General features: G+C 32.9%; 1 pseudogene; it reads right to left on the bottom strand.

Moving 5' to 3' along the window:
- Positions 1-454: 454 nt before the first annotated feature.
- On the bottom strand, positions 455-2826 carry LOC133175075 (uncharacterized; annotated as a pseudogene).
- Positions 2827-11148: the final 8322 nt, after the last annotated feature.

The raw sequence follows: 11148 nt of genomic DNA, 5'->3' as shown, positions 1-11148 counted from the left end.
TATATGTTTGAAGAATTTGTTTTTGAATGCTGAGTCAGTTGTGAAAAAATTCTATTTTTCTAAGAATGTGACTATAGTTTTACATACACACTCTAGTAATTTGATTACAACAAAAATGCTTTTCCTCATTCCTTCATCTTCATATATGACTCTTCCTACCAACTAACAAGAATTCACGTTTTAGTTACTTTACTATGTACATAAAATAACTCATATTATAAAAGGGGGTGTATTTCTATTATTTAATTTTACAACTTTCTCCTCCAAATAAAAAAATCACAACAAAATGCAATATAATTACAATACATGTACCCAAACAATTGTTTGTTTGTTATTTTTATTTGATAGCAACTCTGTTTCATTTTGCATTGATTTACATCTTCCACAAGAAATACATAAATTATAAACTATATCAGGTGAACTATCCCAAACACCTAACATTTATGTTAGTGATTTATTGATTTCGTAGAGAGATTCCCTGTATTCTCATTTCTGTAGCTGTTCGTATTTTGTTGTATGGTTCTTGTCTGAGAGATTGTTGGTATGAGTATAGAGCAGCATGGAGGTTCCCTGTCACCTGTTGACAGATTCCTAGGACCCCCCATGATATGTCTCTGTATACTAAATGAATAAGCTGTCCCTGATTATAGTGAACTAGGGTATGTAGATCATCTAGAGCTGTTTGTACTCTCATTGTGTCTACATGTCTGTAGCACAAGATCTCTAGCATGTATAACAGTGTAAAAGGTGGGACATATAATACAGGCAAGTCATTTTGTAGAGCAGACTGTTGTTCTGGTATCAATTCATTGATGTAATGGATTCTAGTGTAAAGTATGATATCCCCTGATACAGCCTGTCTCATCTTTGTAGACCAGGACTGTTCCCCTACAGCCTCAGTATACATCTCTGTATCTACATTATAGTTTATATACATCACATATGGCTGTGCTAACTTGACCTTGATCATCTCTATAATAGATAAAGCTTCCATGTATCTAAGTGTCTTGTAATAATACATGGCTATATACATCATGTCAGTAATACAACCAAATTTGGCTGCTAATTTCAGCATGTGACAGGACATTTTGTCAGCTCTATACCTCAGTTTGTTTTCCTGTGTGTAAGTTTCCATGTGTAATATAAAAGCTGTTTTCTGAAGGACATCAGCTGTAAGTTTCTGTAGCTGTATGACTTGATACTGTGTCAGGAGGGGTAAACCTATCATCTGTTCTATTGTACATAGATATCTTGTACAACTTTGTATGTTCAATTTGTTAAATGTATCATGTCTGCCTATTTCCCTATGAAGTTCTACATCAAACTCAGTCTCAGAAATCAGAGTATGTTCATCTGTACAGATGGAGAGTCTGGGATTATAAAGGACATTTATAATATAAGCCCTAATGGAGGGACTGTGTAGCAGGAATGTTATACCCTTCTCATACAAACTATACAATCTCACAAATAATTGATGTTGATTTTTGCCATGAATTTTACTCAGAAACATGTTGTTACCTGGAATGAAAAAGTTAGGACAGACCCCCTCATACGCCCATTTGAGGATGAGTTTAAAACAGACCCAGAAACCCCCCAGGAGATTTTGTGGACACCAATGAGGTAATGTATTTTGTTGAATCACCCAGAAAACCGCTGTCTTCATGTGATAGGAACACAGTAATTTATCATCATCACCTACTCCAGTGTTCATTATTTCTCTTAAGAATAATTTAAGTAAGCCATAAGTTAAGAATTGACAGTGGTTCATTGCGTACACAAGTTTGTGTTCTGCCAGAGAGAAAGAAATTCTCTATTCATGGTCTTCATGACTTCCTAGCTTATGTCCAATTGCCACAAAGTGACATCCATTTTTTACTATATCATTAACAACATGAGGCTGGGGCCATGAGTGACATCTGTCTATCCATGAGGAGGCAGACGGAGGCCAAAAGTCACAAGCAAAACAGATGGCATGATCATATTCTACTGTTCCAAGTGTTCCACTGGCACAGGGTCCATGTTGAGTGGTGACAAGTGATGATATAGAACATATGATCTGTCTGTGTATAGAACTAGATATATAATGTCTGTTGTTCATTCTAACACAAGCTCTCTGGACACTTCTGTTCCTGCTTGGTGACAGTAAATATAACAAAGTAAATCCTGGTGGACTATCAGAACAGTCACAGAGGATCAGTGTTTGTCTGTGTGTGTTGTAATACTGAGACTGAGATAATTCCCAGATCACACGGTGGTTATTTTGCCAGGCCATAAAGTCTATATCTGATTCTTTCAGTCTGAATCCTTCTTTGAAACTTCCACTTATCATCCCAGTGGCTCGATCACTTGTCAACACTTGATTTACCACCATATAACTGATATCCACCACCTCTCTCCTCATGGCCACCAGTTGTGAGGTCCCCACTTTATGACACAGTCCCACAAACACTGACTCTGATATGTGTTGTAGGGCTGTCTTACTGGCAAGGATTAAAGGAGAATTTTATATATATCTTGTATGATATGCCTATTAAAGTAACGATCATCATCATCATTAAGTTAATTCATATTTTTACTTTAAAACTTTGGGTGTAATTCTCTATTAAGAAATGTTTTATATGTGTTATTTAACTGTTCTTAATATTTTTTATTGATTATTAATGGAGGAAACTAAACTTTAATGTAAGAATATTAATTGTTTTGTGCCATGCCTTATAAACTATTAAAACAGATGTCAACAAAATGTACTGATTCAGATAGTGTACAGGGCAGTTTAAGAGTAGTATATTGCTGTCATTAAAACTTACATTTGTGAGGTTCTAATAGAGTCCATGTTTAGTTTTTCAAGGAAATCTTAAAACTTTTAAGGAAGTACTTATGAAAGTTTTCGATGCTATAATTAGTATAGGGAAATCCACTACCACTGTTTTGGTATATAGCATTATCTTTATGATCTAGCTGCCATAAACAGGGAAGAATCCTGAAATCTCAGGGGTGTTTTAAGGAGGGTACTGGGTAAAAATGTGCCATTAATTGGTTAACTTGAAATTAACTGAATTGTGCAATCATGAAAAAAACATTCAGGTACCATAATAAGCACAGAAAAGTTAATTCCATTACCTCTACTTTTTAAGCTCACCTGAGCTGAAAGCTCAAGTAAGCTTTTCTAATCACATTTTGTCTGCATGCAGTCCAACTAGATCTGTCCTTCTGTAAACTTTTCACATTTTCGACTTCTTCTCAAGAACCACTGAGCCAATTTCAACCAACCTTGCCACAAAGCATCCTTGGGTGAAAAGAATTCAAATTTGTTCAAATGAAGTCTCACGCCCGCTCTCATAGGGAGATAATTTAGAATAAGTAAAAATTGGTGGTATCATTTAAAATCTTCTTCACAAAAACCACTGGGCCATAAAAAATTACAACTTACGTTAAACCTTATTTATGTAGTGTAGATTAAAGTTTATTCAAATCATGACCCCAGAAGGCAGGGTGGGCCATGATGGACAACCAAAGTTTTACAGAGGAATTCATAGGAAAAATCTGTAAAAATCTTCTCAAGAACAGCAAATTAAAGCCATGTTTGGTCATATCTATATGGAAGCATCCTCAGGTAGAATAGTTTCAACCCCCGGTGGTAGGGTATGGCTACAATGAAAGAACAAAGTTTTACATAGGAATACATAGGAAAAATCTTTAAATTGTTCTCAAGAACAGCAAAGCCATGATTGGTCGAATTTATATGGAAGCATCCTCAGGACTGTAGATTCAAATTTGTTCAAATCATGACCCTCCTATATAGGGTGGGGCTACAATGAAAGAACAAAGGTTTACATAGGAATATTGAATAATACATAAGAAAATCTTTAAAAAATTCTTCTCAAGAACAGCAAAGCCATGTTTGATCATATATATATGGAAGCATCCTAAGGTAGTGTAGTTTTAAGTTTGTGCAAATTATGATCCCCTGGGGTAGGATGGGCCATTAGCATACATAGGAAAAATCTTCAGGTCAATGATTTCATATAGTTCATGTTAATCTTTTTGTCATTTAAGCTATCTATTATTTAATAGAAACCCTAACCATTGAGCAAATATATTTTATAAATAAATACTTTCGAGGGGAACCAGACTTTGCATGCTGACAGGGGACTAGTATTGCTAATGCAATATACTCTTGGACTGTGCTTGTTATACAGGAAATTAAATAAGACAATAGAAATTTATAAAAATATATTTGTACTGCTGCTAACTAATGAAAAGATTCAAAAAGATAAATTTATATAGATGTATAATATTAAAAGTAGCAAAAAGAACACTGTAAACAATTGATAACAATTAGGATGCAATAAGTATATTAAAATAACAAGGTAATTTATAAAAGGAAATGTGAAGACTTCTCGTAGAATAACTCAACATTGTACCCTGAATTACATAAGATGTACTCTACATTTCTACATTAGATGTACTTTGTTGTACAGCTGTGGTGGTTAGCACCAAATTAAACTTCTGAAGAAAATTACAAGCTAGAAATAAATAGATATAATACAGTGTATTTATTTATTAGGACATATGTATTGATCATTAAGAAAAAAATTGATATTACAGTCTAAAGAAAATATAATCATTGCTAACAAAGAACTCCATGATAATTGAATGTAGCTATGTTAATTCAATGCCCACATAATTTAAACATATAATTAGCTATCTATGGAGTTAAAGCTCACATTTTGAGTTAGAAAAGTTAATCAAATGTCACATTTTCATCATAATGCTTAACACAAATGACCGTTGAAGGCTTTCATACATTGTATGTTTTTAAAAAGACGATAAAATTACAACGTTTAAAAATAAACACTATCTTTTAATTTTTTTAGTTTTAATCTCGTTGTTCTTTAATCGGTCATTGCAGAATGAAACTGTAATCCCATCTTCATAAGTTACAATTAGTTTATATACCCTAGTACAAAATAGTCCGGTCGGCCTAGGCACAGCTCAGGCACTGATTCCGTTTTCAGAAACCCTTGCTTATAGAATTCCTGCTCCTATGTACAATATGTATGGGAAGCCGTGTCTAAAAGTGGTCGAGGCACGGACACGGCACAGGATATTGGCCGAACTATTTCAGTTAGATCACACGGTTTTTTCAAAAACCAAGTCAGAAAGCTGTGCGAGTTTCCTTATATGGATTCACGGATTATGTAAACCAGTGTCCGAAACCCGTGTAATTTTCCGTATATGGAGAGACAGATATTTGGAAACCCGTGTCTAAAAAGCCGTGTGACATACCATATATGGTGTCACGGGATCTGTGCATTTGTCTAAATCTAGGTCAGGACATGTAGAGAACCTCTTAATGTAACTTTGGATGCCAAAATGGTGACTGAAACCAAACTTCACAATGCTTTACATTATTATTATACTACTAGTATTAGAACTTGAAGGAGGCTGGGGGGGTCAACAAATTAACCATAAACATAACTTATTTTTTTTTTAGATATGATATCTTAAGCTGTCAACTATCATTTGGGAAAGAAAAAATTCTTACATTTTAGTTTTAAAATTTGATCATTTTTGTATATCTTTATATGGAGCTCTTCTTCTAAAGGAGATCAATATAGTCTAAAAATGGCCACGACCACCCAGCCCTCTTAAAGTTAAAATGTGTCCATTCATTTCTGTTAAAGATTTACTTTATCATTTATAATTCATGTTTTTAATTAAGAATTCAATGATAATGTACAATTCAGTTGTAATTTTATCTACGTTTGTACAATAGAAAGAATTTAATTTAATTAAAACTTTCTGTAGCACAGTGTTGACACATAAAACGCGGCTAGGATAAGGCTGTCCGTAAAATATCAAACTGTTCCAACTGTAGTAACTTCTCTGAACTACCTAGATATGACGTCATAATAGCATATGACGTCAAGTCACCGCATACTTGAGCTGAGATGACGGGGAAAGTGTCATAACATTTACATTTCTTTCACATGACATGTTAAGATTGTTTTAGCTTTACTGTTTGATTCAAATGTCTGGATTCTTCTTTAAGCTTAAGTGTGCGGTTATGATGTTGAACATTTGCAATTTGGTATCGTTATTCCTTTAACTTGTCCGATATACATATATTCAAACAATAGAAAAAAATTGACTGTGAAACGCTCCCCTTACACGTCCGTGGTCAGAGTTATAATTTATAAATCGGTCAGCAGGGGATGCTCACTCCTCCATGGCACCTGATCCCACCTCTGATGTTTGGAGGTCCGTGTTTGCTCTGCTCCTATTTTGTATTGTATAGTGGACTTTTGAGCATGAATACTGTTCGTTATCTCCATATATTTCATATATTTGACTGGCACAAGTGATTAATAAGGATAAATTGAAATTATTCGCTGTGAATCTACTAGAGAAGTATGTCCTCAAACTGAATTTTGCTGGGGATTGTATGTAATTTATCCTATTTTGTATAAATTGCGATAAAGAGTGGAAAATGCCCCCTTGTATGTGGGTAAGTTCAATTTCTCGTGGAATATTTTCTCAAGAAGTAAAATTCAGACCTGCCCCCAGCACTTTATATGTACCAAAGATCACGATGAATTGACTTGTGTGACAATTTTTTTTCAATAATGTTGTCTTGCACTTGTGCCGATGCGATTTTTGTGCAACATTTAGGAATTTATAAGTGTCCGTCACGTGATCAACAACGCCATGTGACATCACAAAAATGCATTATTATAATACCTGATTACACCCTCAGCACGAGTTTACTGTAATTTCATACATAGATTACTAATTGAAATTAAAATCTAGCTTAAAATGAAATGTATATTTTAATGCATATTAATCCTTCGGACAGCCTTAACATAGCTGCGAATGTATAGGGATTAACTTTAGTGACTAAAGTCATTCAAATATACAAAGACTATTTCATCATATTCATTGTGAACATTGCAATACAGAAAGATCATAAAAATTGAAAATGACTTATTTATTCTATATTATACTTACTGAATTTAGTTCAAAAGTAATGAAATCATCCCAGACTAACATAAATACAATTCCAACTGACATCTATTAGTTAAATATCCTTTAACTAGAGTAAAAAAGACACATTCTTAGCTATGACCATGAATCCCTCCAATTTAATATTCAAATAAAGGAAATTAGGATTGATCATGCTCAGTAAAAAGATAGTTTTAGGCACCATAATAATTACAGAAAAGTTATCTCATTAACTCTACATATTATTTCATTCCACTTGATAGTATATGTTTAACCTTTTTGTGTCATTTGAGATACCAATTATTAAATAGAAATCCTACCCATGGAGCAAATATATTTCGTAAATAAATACTTTTAAGGGGAACCAGAACATGCATGCTGGAATGAGACTAGTATTGCTAATGCATTACTCTGAGAATGCTTGTTATACAGTAAAATAAAATAGAAAAAGGAAACTTACAAAAATTATTTTTACTGTCGCTAAATAATAATATTTTAAAATGTAAACAGTTATAGGTGTATAAAATATTTAAAGTAGAAAAAACAGTTTTAAAAATGCATAAAAATTATTTTCAAATTGAGATGCAATAAATATTTTAAAATAAGAAGGTACTTAATAAAAGCAAGCTTCTAGACGTCTCCTAGATTAGCTCAGTATTACACAGTGTTCTACAGCTATGGTAGATTTTAACACCAAATTTACAACTGCTGAACAAAATGCACTTCTGAGCCAAAGACTCAATTTGTTCACATAAAAGGTCGTGCCCTCTTTCATGGGAACATCATTTATACCTTTATCACCTGCATACGGGGTTTATATCTCTCAGTTGATTCGATACGCAGGAGCATGCTCTATGTATCTACAATTTCTAAAACGAGGTAAATTATTGACAAACAAGTTGATGAAACAAGAATATCAACAGTCTCGTTTAAAGTAATCATTTCGTTAGTTCTATGGTCGATATAATGACCTTGTCAGCAGATACAATTTATCATTGTGTCAAATGCTGACTGACGTTTTTCATACTAATTGTTAGGCTATTATTTACATACTGAATTGTCGACGTTTTTTTCTGTTATTTCCCGATCATGACAAGGAGCACACGGCGGGTGTGATCGGTCGGCAGGGGCTGCTCACTCCTCCATGGCACCTGATCCCACCTCTGATGTTTTAGAGGTCCGTGTTTGCTCTGCTCTTATTTTGTATTGTTTAATTGACTTTTGAGCTTGAATACTGTTCGTTGTCTCCATATATTTCATTATAATTAATTTATATTTAATGGCATCTTTTAAAAATCTTCATATTAAAAAAATATGTGAAAGCTTCATTACATACTGTAGACTCAATTTTGGATAAATCCTGACACCGGGTATAGGGAGGGGTCACAACAGGGGATCAAAGTTATACATAGTTATACATAGGAAATATCTTTAAAATTATTTTCCTCAACAACAACAAAGCCATGATTAATTATTAATATTGAGGCATCCTCAGTCAATAAGACCACAATAGTAGATGAAACTTTTACATAGGAAAACTTTTGTAAAAAAAATTTAAAGCCGAGTTTAGTCATAGAAATATATGGTAGCATCTTCAGTTAGTGAAGATTCAAGTTTGTTCATTCAAATCAAGCACCCTCCCTTGCCCCTGCAAGGGATGGGTGGATGTAGAGGGACCACTTATCAACACTGAACTGTTTTCTTTTTTTCTTGCCAATGTCCTCAAGTGAGCGATCTGGCCCATAGGCCTCTTGTTTACCAATACATCTGTACAAATCATAAAGAAGAAAATATATGATACATTACACAAGCTTAAAAAAATCGCAATCATTGTTTACAGAGCACCCAAAGATAATTGAATGAAGGAATGTTAACGCCATGCCCACAAAATTAGCAAAATGCTTCACAAAATAACCTTTCATACAGTTCCTGTATTTAGGAAAAGAGATAAAACTACAACATTAAAATATACATACTATTGATTTTTAGTTCTAATCTCTTTGTTTTTTAATCAGTCATTGAACAATGAACCTTTCTTATCGCATCGCCATGAGCTTTAAGATTATAAGATATGTACCTTGTGACCATGATCTGATCACTGATTGGTTCACCAAATTTTGATCACTGATTGGTCAATCACATTTTCATTACTGATTGGTCAATTATGTTCTAATCAATGATTGATCTTTTAAAGTTATTTTTTCTGTGTTCATTTAAAGATCACATTACACAGACTCTATTTTTAAAATATCATCTATCAATTGTGCTACATTCCATCCAAAAATGTCTTCAACTTGAAGCTTAATTAATAATAATGTTATAAAAATAGATATTATGGAATGACAATAATCTATCAATTCAACAATGAATGAAAACATAAGTTTTACCAGGAATAATATCAAAAAATTACTAGCTATCGTTAAAAATAAATCAACCATTGACTTTAGTTGAACAAGACCAACTACAGACTACAAGGTTTTTTTCCACTGGACAAAAAGTGACCACTTTTAAATTTCTTCGAGTCCTCGACCACTGATTAGGGACAGACAGACTAACAAAGATCTAGGCTTGTTCTCAGTCCTCTTCTTAATCTATAATCTTCTAGTCGAATTGCATCATTTTATTGCATCATTTTATTTAAGGCCTGAAATAAATAGAAATCTAGGTCCGATACAACAAATGGTCACCTTCTACAGTAAAACATGTTTTAAGCTTAGTGATTTTCTGTCTCTATAGGTTTAATGACCTAATCAGATACAGTGCAGGAACCAATTTTATTACATAAACCAGCATAAGCAAAATAGTCCTCAGCATCCAGTTTGCATCAGGATCAGCATTTAAAAAACAACATTGTCAGGATCAGCATCAGCAAGCAAAGGATAGAACTAGCATTGACCTACTTAAAATCAGCATTGACCTACTAGCATCAGAAAATCAATGAGGTTTTATTCAGTTAAAAATTGAAAACAGAGAAAGAAAACTGGTTAAATTAATCAAATTATATATATATATATATATATATATATATATATATATATATATATATATATATATATATATATATATATATATATATATATATATATATATATATATATATATATATATACTGAAATATTATGATCAAATAATTATATAAGACACATTTATTGCTTTCAAGAGCAAAGAACAAGGTATGGTTTCAATACAAATCTTGCCCTGTGTTTTTCTTAAAAATGAAAGTGATGTAAAAAAAAAAATAAATAAAAAATAAAACTCATGCTTTCTGAATCATTGAAATTCCATGCAGAAAGATCTTGCAAATCATTTTTCTCAAATGACCTTCTAAATGCTAATTGTGACGTCATAAACATGTGCATTTTCCCGTATTTTCTTAAAAAGTTGCAGAAGACACCAATTTTCCACGGAAATTTCTTTCAGATGATATTGTCCACAGGCATCGCCCACAAAGATTTTGAGATATGTGATTTTGTAAAGAATTTTACACAACATATCTGAAAATTATAGTGGGCGATGGCTGTGGACATTATTTTCTTAAGGAAAATAACCCTTGAAATGGGTCATTTTGAGGCTTTTTCTGTTTAAAACAGAGAAATGCATCAAATTAATGACGTCATATTTCCTCATACCATATTCTTTCCTGATTTATCACATTCATATACTCTACTAATATTTAAGCTAGTTTCAAAACCTTTTGAAGATATTGAATTTTAAGGGCATAATAAAGTCAAAACTGTACCTTCTTCTTTGAAATTCCATTATCTACTTCCGGTAGCATGATGCTACTTCCGGTAGCATTTACCTTATTATAAAACAGAAAAGGAAGCATCAGGATTAAGTTAATTAGCATTAAATCAACATGCAACGGAAGCATTAAATCAGCAAGCAAAGGAAGCATTCAAATCAACATCGTTGCTGCAACAAAATTAGTCCTCTGCACTTATAATAAGATTGAATCAGTATTGGTTGTCCCTTGCACTTTGTTACTGTAATAAAGTTGATTCTGTTGATTCATTTTGATTCCAGTAGTGTTTTGGATTTTATCATGAATACATTGTGTTATCGTAGAGTTGTGTATAAGAATGATGGCTATTTTTTGAAAGAGGGACAAAAGTGACCGGTTAAGCCAGAGTGGTCAGTTTA

This window comes from Saccostrea echinata, unplaced genomic scaffold, assembly GCF_033153115.1.
Source record: "Saccostrea echinata isolate AGI-Se365-2 ecotype Australia unplaced genomic scaffold, CSIRO_AGI_Sech_v1 ptg000060l, whole genome shotgun sequence".
Taxonomy (NCBI): Eukaryota; Metazoa; Mollusca; class Bivalvia; order Ostreida; family Ostreidae; genus Saccostrea; species Saccostrea echinata.
Note: the sequence above shows the minus strand (reverse complement) of the source record. Positions and strands in the feature narration are given on the sequence as shown.